This window comes from Pelobates fuscus, chromosome 2 (genome assembly GCF_036172605.1).
Source record: "Pelobates fuscus isolate aPelFus1 chromosome 2, aPelFus1.pri, whole genome shotgun sequence".
Lineage (NCBI taxonomy): Eukaryota > Metazoa > Chordata > Amphibia > Anura > Pelobatidae > Pelobates > Pelobates fuscus.
This window is the reverse complement of record NC_086318.1, coordinates 283100496-283112995: the sequence shown is the minus strand read 5'-3', so window position 1 is coordinate 283112995 and position 12500 is coordinate 283100496. Positions and strand designations below refer to the sequence as shown.

At 45.0% G+C, this 12500-nt stretch overlaps 1 protein-coding gene across 4 annotated transcripts in view; it reads left to right on the top strand.

The window, feature by feature from the left end:
- Positions 1-12500, top strand: part of ZDHHC14 (zinc finger DHHC-type palmitoyltransferase 14) — a 300826-nt gene that overhangs the window by 71634 nt on the left and 216692 nt on the right. The gene's annotated exons all lie outside the window — the stretch shown is intronic.

Sequence of the window (12500 nt, the reverse complement as noted above, 5' to 3'; positions counted from 1 at the left end):
TTTAAATTTCTGCATGCCTACAGGTCTACTGCACACTCTGATTGGCCTGCTTTGACTGCGCCATAAGGATTGGTCTGCTTTGTATGTGCCATTATCACTGTATGCCTGGCCTGTCGGCTCAGCGTACACACTTGGGCCCTGCAGCGCTACCATACTTGCCTCTGCCATTATATGGGGTGCTACGGCAATGCGTCAGGGCCTGACATTATTAGCGTCACCTGCCAGGCGCCGCCGCTTGTCAGGCGCAGGGGAGGAGACCTCAATACCCCCCACCCCCACCCATGGCCATCCTGGATGAATGGCGGGTGGACCAGTCCCCCTCGGAGGAGGAAATTGAGTGGGATGAGGACTATGGGGATGACCCTAAGTGTCATCATGAGGCTGAGGACGCCTCCACGCCAGGGGCGATGGCTACGGCCGTGGAAGAAGACACTGTCCTGGACACCATGGGCGAACCCCTGTTCGACCCTCGGTCCATTCAACACCCCAGGTTCTCCGACTGGTCCCTTCCGGACCATTTGGCACACTTCGTGCATTACTGGGTCTCCCGGCCTCTGGATTGGGAAGTTCGCAGAAAACTTCGGCTGGAATGCCCCAGGCCTGTACTGCCAGAGGAGGACGACACGACCCAGGATTCAATTCCCTGATTTCCACGTGCATGGCCCGTACTGGACGTGATCCCAAGAAAGGGGCAGGACAAACTGCTGGACATGCTGGGTCCCCTATGCAGGATGCTAAGGCTGGCGGACGAATCCTACACGGAAGGGGCTATCTCCATGAAGAGGGTTTTTCGCTCACAGACTTCACTGGTTCTTGGCAGGGCTGGACAACAACGGGTCGTGTCTCCATCCGCTTCTGGTCGCCGAGGATCCCGTGGACCATCGTTCTTCCCCTCCTACCATTCCCGGCCCTCCTACTCCAAGAGGTCGGACAGAGGTAGAGGAAATCGAGCCAGAGGACGTGCAAGATCATCTTCAGGTGAGAGCAACTCCTTCCCCTTCCTTTGTTTCCCCTGTTGCAGGCGGGCAGACGGTTTAACTGCAGGGACAGATGGCGGGAGGTGTCCTCAGACGCATGGGTTCTTCGGACGGTTCGGGATAGGTCATAGACTTTCATTCCCCTCCGAATCAGGTTCGGCCTCCAAGTTCCCGTTTCCTCACGGGTGCAAGTAATCCTGATAGATACAGGGTGCAGTCCATTGGTCTCCGGACACGCAGGGTTTTTTCAGCTTTATTTTCTGGTAAGGAAAAAGTCCGGAGAGTTCCGCCCGGTAGTTAAATCTGCGGAACCTGAACGAGATTGGATCTGAAGGACGCCTACCTCTCAGTCCTGGTGGCACAGAGTGCCAAAGATTCCTCCATTTCCTCTGGAAGGGCAGACCTTGCCAGTTCACCTCTTTTACGTTCGGCCTCAGCTTGACTCTGTGTGGTGCATCACCAAGCTATTAAGCTAGTAAAACCAGTGCTTGCACGACTCCGGTCAGAGGGCGTCAGTTGTATCATCTATCTGGACCATCTGCGGATCTTCTGCGAGGAGACCTCTAGGCTAAAGTGTCAAACGTGCTCTGTGGTCTCCTTGTTCGAGTCCCTGGGTTTCGTGGTCAACCAGGTGAGGTCGGCTCTCTCTCCCTCCCAGGTGGTCGAGTTCTTGGCTTTCGAAATAGACGCGAGGGACTGTGTCCTAGGTCTATCTCTATCCAAGATAGCGACACATTTGAAAGGAAATGAGGTGGGTTCTACATCAAGACCGGATCCCACTACGGATGTTGGCACGTGTGGTGGGTCTCTTCTATGCTTTGATCCAGACTATCTGCCCGGGTTTCCTCCTTTACAGGGCCATGCAGCGTATGAAAGCCCATTTTCCACGCAGGAGCCCTTCCCCTCTCTCCGGGCGTGAAGACCGTGTTACAGTGGTGGCTCCTTCACATGTCTGCCTGGAACGGCAAAGCGATTTTGGTCCAATTCCGGATTTCGTGCTGGAGTCAGACGCAAGTCTTTGAGGTTGGGGAGCCACCTGCGCGACCAGCCCCACAGGGGGGACCATGGTCGGAGATGGAAACGGAGTTCCACATCAACTGCCTGGATCTGATTGCGGGTTCTTTCGCGTTTCGGAGACTGGCGAGCCACCTTTCAGATTGCTACATCCTCCTACGGTTGGCCGATGTCTCGGGGGTACTATACGTCAGCCGCCTGCGAGGAACCCGCTCTCTGATCCTCTCTGAGGTGACGGAGATTTACAGCTTCTGTTTCCAACTAAACATTACCGTCCAGGTGGAGTATCTACCAGAGGAGTCGAACATGACGGTGGATTGGTTCTCCAGACATTGGAGGGACACCAGCTATTGGAGACCCTTTCCTCCCATCGTTCTTCAAGATCAAAGGCCAGAGGGGTCCGTTCACCTCCCGGACGAACTTTCAGGTCCCGGCCTACTTCAGCTGGCTCCCGGAGCCGGTTTGCTCAGCGGTGGACGTTTTTCCTTCAAGTGTGGCCGTCACGGGGAGTCTATGCGTTTTCTCTAGTTGCTATGATACCCAGGGTCTTGCTGCAAGTTCGACGTCTACATGTGTCTTTGGTATTGCTGACTCCACTATGGCAGAGTCAAGCCTGGTTCCCGGAGCTCCTGGATCTGTCCCATCTGGACCCACTGCTCCTACCATCCCTTCTGAGGATTCTCTCGGACTCCCGGGGCAATCCTCATGGTCCGTAATGGACAGCCTCCTGTGCCTGGTGTCGTTGGTGCCTGGTACGGGATACAGATCCCTTTACGGATCCTGGGTCCAGCGTGCTGTTTTTTCTGTCACGCCTGTTTGACCTGGGACGCTCGTTTCGTTCGGTTTATATAGCTAGATTGGCAATTTTGACGGCTCAAGTACCGCTTAGAGGTCTTCCCATCGGTCGGGAACCGCTGGTTTGTAGGCTTCTCCGAGGAATGAGACGGTCGCGATCTCCGATACCCAAGTATTACTCTCTCTGGGACGCACCATTGTTGTCGTTCCTCCAGTATTGGCTGGATTGTCAAGACCTTTCCCGTTGTCAACTTTCGGCTTGATTTGCCCTCTGGCTATGCCTTATTTCTTTCAGACGTGTTTTAGACATATGGCCTTCAATGTTGACAAACCAGTCTTTTCTCCTACTTGGGCGCGCTGGATTTAATGGTTGTTGGCTTTAGCGGGAGGTGAATTTGACCTTTTGGATCGCATGCACATCTTTCCATGACATCATGCGTTCAAGCCTACTGGTTCTGAGAAGATACACTTCGCAAATTTTATTTTAGACAGACGGATCATGCTGCTTTTGTTTTGCTGTCTGAGCGTTAAAACAGCAAATATGAATCCTCCTGTCATGTTATAAAATTGTAGATTATACTAGCTTTAGTGTAACTATAATCTTAATTTTATTAATGACAGGAGGCGAATATTTCCCTCCCAGTTTTTACCCTTCCCTGGTACCTTGTTTGTTTTATTTGACCACCTCTAGTTGATGGTCTGTTCTCCAGGACTGTGTTTAGGTAGGTCCAATTATTTGCCTTCCTGAGGGAAGTCGAGGTGTGATTTTTAAGGATGTTGTACTGTCTGTAATTGATTATGGGTCTTCATGTTTTCACAGTACATTTTTTCACTAATGTTTTCGACTCTGCTTTTCTCATTTCAGTGTAATGGTTCGTCTACAGATCCAAGTTCAAGACTTTCTTCGGGATAAAGTTAAAGGATTTATCTACTGTTCCACGTTCATTTTGAGTTTGGATGAAGTCATCAGCTGACTTTGTTTGAGTCCTTATGATTCTGCTATTGAGTTATTTGTTAATGTACTTTGTTTTGTCACAGCTTGAAAGAGGAAGTAGTTGGTTGGGAGGGGCCTTTTATGGTTTCCTTAATTTTTTCTGATTGGTTGTTTTTCTCTGTGTTAATGTGCTGCTTCTAGTAAAGAGTCTTAAGCAAATATTCGCCTCCTGTCATTAATAAAATTAAGATTATAGTTACACTAAAGCTAGTATAATCTACAATTCAAGGCCAAAGTAGCTGAAATGAAAGCATTGCATAAAGACAAGAGGAAAACATGCACACCGCACCTCCATGTCACATTTTCAAGAGTAGGCAACCCTTTGTATTGCAAATTGATTATTTTGAGTTTTGTGGTGTAGCCTGTTTATCACAAGTACTGGCCACATTTCGTGTTCGTGTTGCACATTTATTGCAATGCAGCCTCAATATTATTTAAAGTATTACTATAGGGTCAGGAACAAAAACATGTATTCCTGACTAGGGATGCACCGAAATGAAAATTCTGGTCCGAAACCGAAAATTCAGGATACCCTTGGCCGAAAATGATTTATTTTTTCCCCCAAATGATTTTAAAGTGTGTTGTTTTTTTTTTCTTGAATTTTATTAATATTAGTCTTTTTTTAATGAATTTTATCTACCGTATATACTCGAGTATAAGCCGGCCCGAATATAAGCCGAGGCCCCTAATTTTACCCCAAAAAACTGGGAAAACGTATTGACTCGAGTATAAGACTAGGGTGGAAAATGCAGCAGCTACTGGTAAATTTCTAAATAAAATTAGATCATAAAAAAAATATATTAATTTAATATTTATTTACAGTGTGTGTATATAATGAATGCAGTGTGTATATGAATGCTGTGTGTGTATGCAGTGTGTATATAATGAATGGAGTGCAGTGCGTGTATATGAGTGCAGTGCGTGTATATGAGTGCAGTGCGTGTATATGAGTGCAGTGTGTGTATGAGTGCAGTGTGTATGCAGTGTGTGTATAATGAATGCAGTGCAGTGTGAGTGCAGTGTGTATATAATGAATGCAGTGTGTATATAATGAATGGAGTGCAGTGTGTGTATATGAGTGCTTTGTGTATATGAGTGCAGTGTGTGTATATGAGTGCAGTGTGTATATAATGAATGCAGTGCAGTGTGTGTATATGAGTGCAGTGCAGTGTGTGTATATGAGTGCAGTGCAGTGTGTGAATATGAGTGCAGTGTGTATATAATGAATGCAGTGCAGTGTGTGTATGAGTGCAGTGTGAATGCAGTGTGAATGCAGTGTGTATGCAGTGTGTGTATATAATGAATGCAGTGCAGTGTGTGTATGAGTGCAGTGTGAATGCAGTGTGTGTATGTGTGTATGTATGAATGCAGTGTGTATGCAGTGTGTGTATGAATGCAGTGCAGTGTGTGTATGAATGCAGTGCAGTGTGTGTATGAGTGTGTGTATGAGTGTGTGTATGAGTGTGTGTATGAGTGTGTGTATGAGTGTGTGTATGAGTGTGTGTATGAGTGTGTGTATGAGTGTGTGTATGAGTGTGTGTATGAGTGTGTGTATGAGTGTGTGTATGAGTGTGTGTATGAGTGTGTGTATGAGTGTGTGTATGAGTGTGTGAGTGCAGTGTGTGAGTGCAGTGTGTGTGTGTGTGAGTGCAGTGTGTGTGTGTGTGTGTGTGTGTGTGTGAGTGCAGAGCATTGGTGGGGGTGGGCATTTTATTAATTATTATTATTTAATTATTATTGTGATATATATTTTTTTTAATGTTATTATTTTTTTTTTTATTTTTTTTTTCGTCCCCCCTCCCTGCTTGTTAGCTGGCCAGGGAGGGGGGCTCTCACTCCCTGGTGGTCCAGTGGATGGGCTGTAGGAGGGGGGCTGTCAGGAAGCTGTAACTTACCTTCACCGCAGCTCCTGTCAGCTCCCTTCTCTCTCCTCCGTCCGTGCAGCTCCCAGGTCAGCTCCTTCTGCAACTCTCGCGGCCGCGCGGAGCGTTGCCACGGTAAGCCGTGGCAACGCTCTGACCCCGCGGCTCTCGCGAGAGTTGCAGAGGGAGCTGACCTGGGAGCTGCACGGACGGAGGAGAGAGAAGGGAGCTGACAGGAGCTGCGGTGAAGGTAAGTTACAGCTTCCTGACAGCCCCCGGTCCTTGTCTGTATTATGGCAATGAAAATTGCCATAATACAGACAACTGACTCGAGTATAAGACGAGTGAGTGTTTTTCAGCACAAAAAATGTGCTGAAAAACTCGTCTTATACTCGAGTATATACGGTAATATGAAAAACTTCCCTTCCCTCCCGCTTAATGTTCTTCTAGTGTTCCTCCCCTCTTTTTAGTGTTCTTTCCTCCCTCCTCCCCAGTCACATAGTGTTCTTTCATTGTGATCTATAATCATCTGAATTGTTAATGCAAGCATGTTTGTTAAAGTATGCACTAAAAAAAAAATATATATATAGATATAGATATATATATAGAGATAGATATAGATATAGATATAGATAGATATAGAGATATAGAGATAGAATTCAAGTAGATGGCTGCACTCACGTTTTTTTGTATAAAAGTCCAAAGTTTATTGAAGAATCATAAAAAGATTAGCGATCAACGTTTCAGTCCTTCTAAGAGGACTTTCTTCAGGATTGATATATATATATATATGCAAATTTGACCCATTTTCGGATGAAAACTTTAGCAGCTGAATTTTGGGGCATCCCTATTCCTGATCCTGTAGTGCTAATCCCACCATTTAGGTGGCTTGCCCCCAATAGAAGTTTAAAACTCGCCTTATTTTCAGCGGCGCTGGCTCTGCCCTATTTGTGACATCATCGAAATGGCACGGGGCGGGGCCAAATGCCATTTTTGCCATTCAGGACCCCCTCCTAGAGATGAATTAAATCAATGCATCTCTATGAGGAAAAGTCAGCGTCTCCACGCAGAGCCGACCGGGCCGGGTACAGAAAACGGAATCTCCTGTACCGCGGTGTGCACTGCTCTGCCCGGCCACGCTACAAAAACACTATGGGAGGGAGGGGGGGATAGAGTGGGTGTTTCACCCTATAGCTAATCAATGTCCTCTTATTCTCTGCCCCCTTTCTTGACAAGCTGTACACAGAGGAATTTGACTATAGCAGGGTTAAAAAAATTAAAATAACATTGGAAAAAATTAATATATTTTAAAATGGAGTAGAAGAATTGGAGTTGGCAGAATGAACGAATAAGATGTAGTAACAGGGGAAATGAGGGGCAATAATGAAAGGAGAAAGAGCAAATAAATTATGGAAAGTTACCATGTAGAATTTAGGAATAAAATAATGGAGGTGGGTAGTTTAAAGAAAGGATACATTAAATGAAAGAGGCTACAGTGGGGCAATAAATAGGTGTGTGAAGAAAATAAAAAAAACAGACAGGAAATAAAAAAGGTATTCAGATAAATGATGGGACAGGGGAGGGGAGTGGGTGGTAAGGAACACTGTGGGACAGGGGAGGTGCGTCTTATAGAGCGAAAAATACGGTACATTAAAGGGAATCTCCAGTGCCAGGAAAACGATCCGTTTTCCTGGCACTGGAGGGTCCCTCTCCCTCCCACCCCCCAATCCCCGGTTACTGAAGGGGCGAAAACCTGAGGCAGCGGCGATGTCCCTCGCCGCTGTCTCCTCCTCCTCCGCGCCGCTCCTCCTCTTGATTGCATCGGCCGGTGGGCGAGACTGATCCCGCCCACTGGCCGAGGAGACCTAATGCGCATGCGCGGCATTGCCGCGCATGCGCATTAGCGTTCCCCATAGGAAAGCATTGAAAAATTATTTCAATGCTTTCCTATGGGGAAATGAGCGACGCTGGAGGTCCTCACACAGTGTGAGGATGTCCAGCGACGCTCTAGCACAGAAAACCTGTGCTATGAAGGAGGAAGTGACCTCCAGTGGCTGTCTAGTAGACAGCCACTAGAGGTGGAGTTAAACCTGCAAGGTAATTATTGCAGTTTATAAAAAAACTGAAATAATTACACTTGCAGGGTTAAGAATAGTGGGAGTTGGAACCCAGACCACTCCAATGGGCAGAAGTGGTGTGGGTGCCTGGAGTGTCCCTTTAACAATGCACATGTATTATTTTGCCTAGTTGCTTGGCTGTAGATAATGCCCTACTTAGTGTGGGAGTGGTGGAAGATGGAGTTTTGAAGGTAACTGTATCACTCTGTGGGTTTTCTGTAGAGTGAGGCGTGGATTGTCCATTGGTGTAGCCCACAGTAGTTTCCAGATGGTTTATAGAATAAAAAAAAAAAAAAATTTTAATGTATTCATTTTTTTCTTTTTCCTTTTTTTTTTTTATTAGAATACTACATTTTTAATGTAATGTGTGGAATGAGTTAAAGGCCATGGAATTGTGGGTTTGTCCTCAATTTAGGTCCAAATGAGGATCTCATTGATGTATTGGTTATACTTGTATGGCTTGTTATGCTCTGTTTCTAGGAACCTGTTCAGTCCCCACAGTTTGTAGATAGACCTTATCGAAACTGAAATAATTGTGTGCAGATGAATAGTGCCAGTTCTGTATTGTTTTTGTTGGTTATGGATGTAAGAGAGAAAGTGAAAACAAACGTTAATAGCATCTTTATGTGGAATGTTGCTATACAGAGATTGGTTACAAGGATGGTTTTAACCAGGAGGTTGGTGAATTTGTTGAGTTTAACCCCTTAAGGACACATGACATGTGTGACATGTCATGATTCCCTTTTATTCCAGAAGTTTGGTCCTTAAGGGGTTAAAGAAGTCTTTGGTGCTTCTATGAAATACGTTTTAGGGCATTTTCAACCAGTCCTGAGATCTGTTCTGTAAGTGTTCCCATTCCTATAATTAATGGTCTATCAGAATTACCTGTTTTGTGGATTTTGTACTGACCAGTCCCTGTACGTAGAAAGAACCCATTGCAGTTCTAGTTGTAGCTTCTTATAAAAGTATTTGATAAGCTCCGTCAGTTGCAGTGAATATTCCTTCTTGGGGTTTTCTATAATAAATACAAATGGATTTCCTGGCACTATAGTTTCCCTTTAAGATGCATTGTAGTCCAAAATGTTATTCAGCATGAAACGGGCATTAGCTATGTGGCTGTATATTAATGCATACACTATATTTTTTTAGTTTTGGTACATTTAAATCTATTAAAGGAACACTATAGTCACCTAAATTACTTTAGCTAAATAAAGCAGTTTTAGTGTATAGATCAGTGATGGCGAACCTATGGCACGCGTGCCACAAGTGGCACGCCGGGCCCTCTCTGTGGGCACGCGGCCATAGGTTCACCATCAATGCAGAGTAGGCACCTGCCTGCCCGAAACGGCAGGCGCCTACTCTGCTTCCGGGTCGGGAGGCAGGGGGAGGGATCTGTGATGCAGCTTTCCTGTCCTCCCGTGCGATGCTGTGTGGAGCGTTGCCGAGCGTTACCATGGCAATGCTCCACACAGCATCACGCGGGACGACAGGGAAGCTGCATCACAGATCCCTCCCCCTGCAGTGCTTACCACCACCGGACCACCAGGGATGGCTGTGCTCCCCCCCCCCCCCTACTTCATTAAAGGTAAGAAGGAGGGGGGATACTGACACACAGCACCCCTACCCCCCCCCCCAAGCACCCCTATCCCCCCAGCAGTACCCCTTCCACCCCCAGAAGTACCCATTTCCACCCCCAGCAGTACCCCTTCCACCCCCAGCAGTACCCCTTCCACCCCCAGCAGTACCCCTTCCACCCCCAGCAGTACCCCTTCCACCCCCAGCAGTACCCCTTCCACCCCCAGCAGTACCCCTTCCACCCCCACAACAGTACCCCTACCCCCACAAGCAGTACCCCTACCCCCACAAGCAGTACCCCTACCCCCACAAGCAGTACCCCTACCCCCACAAGCAGTACCCCTACCCCCACAAGCAGTACCCCTACCCCCACAAGCAGTACCCCTACCCCACAAGCAGTACCCCTACCCCACAAGCAGTACCCCTACCCCACAAGCAGTACCCCTACCCCCCAGCAGTACCCCTACCCCCCCACAGCACCCCTACCCCCCCACAGCACCCCTACTCCCCACACAGCACCCCTCATACACACACACATACAGCACACACACAGCACCCCCCCCACACACACACAACACCCCTCATACACACACACACAACACCCCTGCACACACACGCACCCCCCCACACACACGCAATTGCCGTGTTGGCACTTTAAGGAAAAAAAAGTTGGCATGTATTGTGGTTTGGGCACTCGGGCTCAAAAAGGTTCGCCATCACTGGTATAGATCATTCCCCTGCAATTTCACTGCTCAATTCACTGTCATTTAGGAGTTAAATCACTTTGTTTCTGTTTATGCAGCCCTAGCCACACCTCCCCTGGCTATGATTGACAGAGCCTGCATTAGAAAAAAAAACTGGATTCACTTTCAAACAGATGTAATTTAACTTAAATAATTGTATCTCAATCTCTAAATTGAACTTTAATCACATACAGGAGGCTCTTGCAGGGTTTAGCAAGCTATTAACATAGCAGGGGATAAGAAAATCTTAATTAAACAGAACTTGCAATAAAGAAAGCCGAAATAGGGCTCTCTTTACAGGAAGTGTTTATGGAAGGCTGTGCAAGTCACATGCAGGGAGGTGTGACTAGGGTTCATAAACAAAGGGATTTAACTCCTAAATGGCAGAGGATTGAGCAGTGAGGCTGCAGTGGCATGTTCTATACACCAAAACTGCTTCATTAAGCTAAAGTTGTTCAGGTAACTATAGTGTCCCTTTAATCTAAGTTAATTGGAATATACATATATACACACACAATAGAATATATATTGTTAACAATAGGCAACAAAGATCTGCACACACCAGTCAAGCCATACAACTTGCATTTCCCACAGACATTTACTGCAAGGGATTTACAATGAAACAGTCCATGAGTGGCTCACTGGCTTTGCATCTCTTCCTGAGTTTCAAAGCTGTTTTATACAGCAAACATAAACTTATCCATGTTTAACTCCTGAAGGACGGCAGGCGTTCTACGGTTGCGATCCTGAGGTCTGCGCGGGATCTTTGCAATTAAATGGCCGGAATAGCTGGCTTATGCAGTGAGTAGTCCCCCTAATGCCTGCAAAAAAGTTAGTAAAAGTTTTTACATTAAATAAAAAGTGCTTAGATTATTTATTACTTTATATACACATACATTATTAATATATATAAATATTTAAATACACTTAGAATGCCGTTTATTATATATGTATGTGTATATCCAAAATAATCAGCAGTCCCAGGATTTTAAAAAAGTTTTTTTTCTTTACTCCATAAGTCGACGTTTCAGCTCCACTTGGGAGCTTTCTTTTTTTTTTTTTTTAATTCTTTATTTTTCACTCAATGGATAAAGCAAGTACACATCAACTTTAGGGCTTGCGCAGAAGCCTGTGTGAGTAACACTTTGGAAACATTATACAGTACGACAAGAAAAACAATATGAGCCCCGTCTCTGACTCTAACCAATGGCACCCGCTATCCATTGAGGTATTTTTCGGATTTCACAATACCCCGTACTAGAATAGTCAGCATAGTTAAATTGACATAATAAGTATATATACTCTTACAAGTTACTAAAGAAGCCAATTAAATTACCAAGCATTGCGGTGGAACGTCAGTCCCCGCAAACTTTGTTTGTCTTTGTTGTAACTTTGGCTCTGGCACTCTCCATTTGTTGGGGAAGCTTATGGTGGATAAAGATACAGGCTAATAGGCAAAAATAAGTAGCCTTCATATGTGCTAATCAGCATCCTAACTGTGCTACCTCGTTCCTCCGACCGCTTGATCTAGCCTGAGAAAATTGTATAAAAACAAAGAAAGAAAAGAAAGAAGGAAAGAGAGAAGAAATTAAGTAAGAGATAGATGGTCAAGACATAAAGAGAAGAGGAGAGGAGGAGGAGGGGGAGAGGGCGGAGGGTCTGCCATCGTTCCGTCGAGAGTAACGTCTCATCCAGCGATGGCTTATGCATGTGATCCTGAATCGTATGGTATCACCTTCAATCGTCACTCGAGCCAGTTGTGCTATTGCACTTGGGAGCTTTCATCAGGACAGCAAATATATATATATCTCAAATTGATAGAAATACAATAAAAATAAATTGAGTAAAAAAATTATATACCAGTTTTAATTTGTTATAAATGTATTTTGATATTAATATACATGTATAGATTAAATTCAAAATACAATAAGAATAATGTTATAAATACATCTATATCTCTATCGATATATAAAAATAATTAAAAAAATTATATATATATATATATATATATTTAAATTCTATGAATATATTTATATAAAAAAAATTTTAAGTCATTTTATTAATTACAATCTGAGGGACCTGCCCGACAACCCAGGCAGAAAGTCCAGAGAATTTGGCTCGCAAGCCCTTTATTTAACCCTGTAACTATATAGGACACCATAAAACCTGTACATGAGGGGTACTGGTTTACTCTGTAGACTTTGCTGAACACAAATATTAGTGTTTCAAAACACTAAAACATATCACAACGATAATATCGTCGGTAAAAATTCATTTTTTTTTCTCATATTTTTTTTTCACACACAAACGGCACTTCCATTGATGATATCATTATTGTGATACGTTTTACTATTTTGAAACCATATTATTTGTGTTCGGCGAAGTCTCCCGAGTATAACAGTACCCCCCCCATGCACAGGTTT